Source organism: Gossypium raimondii, chromosome 9, assembly GCF_025698545.1.
Source record: "Gossypium raimondii isolate GPD5lz chromosome 9, ASM2569854v1, whole genome shotgun sequence".
Lineage (NCBI taxonomy): Eukaryota > Viridiplantae > Streptophyta > Magnoliopsida > Malvales > Malvaceae > Gossypium > Gossypium raimondii.
In genome coordinates this window covers 25,639,076-25,640,924 of record NC_068573.1, presented here as the reverse complement: position 1 = coordinate 25,640,924, position 1,849 = coordinate 25,639,076, and positions in this window count along the sequence as shown.

Below are 1,849 nucleotides of genomic sequence, written 5' to 3'. Positions count from 1 at the left end.
AAATGAAAATATAAAATGAATAAAATTGATCGATTGATTTATTGAAGAAATGAGAAAGTTGAAATTGTGAATTAAATGGAGACTGAAAATGAAGGACATGAACCAAAAGTTCACGTGATGATTAAATTCAGTTTGACGATATGCAATATCAATTTGATTAATTTTATTGTTGAAAATTTGAAGTTAAAGTATGAATTAATATATATACTAATAAATCATTATATGTTTGATATCTAAAGGAAATTGAGAATGTGTATTAATTATGAATTTCCTTGTAAAATTTAGCAAAAAGGAAATATAAGATTATATTAATAACTCCAAAAGTAATCTACTAAATGTCTTCAATTCTTTAGAAAAGAAAATAATTTAAAAAGAAGTACAAATGATATAAGAACTAGAAATGTTAGTGATAAGAATGGATAGAAAAGGATAATCGAAAGAACATAGAAATAATGAAGTTCATGATCAAAACAAAACAAGGAAATTTCGAGGACGAAATTTATTTTAAGGGGAGAGAAATGTAATGCCCCAAAATTACTACAATAAGAAAGTAGGTATCATTGGTATAGTAAAATAAGGAAATAAAGTGACAAAAGGAAAATTTTGAGTTATGACAACATTGGGAAGTATATTATGATATATTAATTCAAGAAAGGATTAAATCGCAAAAGTGAGAAAAGTTTTGTTGATTAAGAGTAAATACTAAAAATTTGAGGGGTTAAAATGTAAATATGAAAAATTTGAAGGATCAATAGTGTAAATATTTTAAGGGTGGAATGATCTAGAAACTAAGGAAAATGGATGAATTAGGACCAAATTGAAAATGTGAAGAATTTTAAAGGACTAAATTGCAATTTTACCAAATTAAGTGAAGATTCAGGATGGAATTTTAAAAGATCACAAAGGGCAAAATGATCAATTGGAAGAGAGAGAAATCTAGAAAGTAGTGATGATGTTGATGATATTTTAATTAGATAAATATTATTTTATTAATATTTTACTAATATTTAATGAGATATTTTATTATTATTTATTATTTATTTAGTATATAAGGAAGGAAAGATGAGGAATTTCTATCATCTTTCCATGCATTTCACGTTAAAAGAGAAGAGAAGTTTTGCTTTCTTTACAATTTGGTCCTTCCACCAAAAATTTACCATTTTCACCAAGAAATCAAAAGAATTTCGATAGCCATCAAGAGAGAAAGATAATAAGAAGATTATGGGGAGCTAGAATATCAAGTTAGATTCAAGAAATAGAAGCTGGAGGAGAGAGAAAATCAAGTTAAAGATTGAAACTAGTAGGACAAGATCAAGATTGGGTGGAAATTCGAGGAAAATAGAAAATTACCAAAATGTCCCTGAATTATGGTATTTCTACAATTTAGTCTGGTAAGTTCGTATGAAATATATTCTGTTTAATTTAATTAAAGTGAATGTTATTTGGTGATGAATATTATATAAATATGTGTTTTATTATTGGAATTGAATTATTATTGGTAATATGTATAATTATTAGATACATTGAAATGATTATCGGAAACTCGATTGGGTTGGAAGCTTGTCAGAGATATATCACGCTATCTATTGGTTCTATAGGTGATTTTGGATGATTTGATTCTGGTTATAATGGCATGTATAAATTAAATTGGCTAATGTTAGCTCATTAATATTTTGATTTTTATTGGTTATAAGTATGAATGCTTGATGAAATGAAATGTCCGTAATATAATTTAAATGTGTTGTGGTAAGATAGATGAGTTGTGGTATAAATTTTTTATATGATTGAAATGTGTTTAAGGTTGTTTATAATGTGTTTTTAATATATTTAATGTGAATGTAAAGTGTTG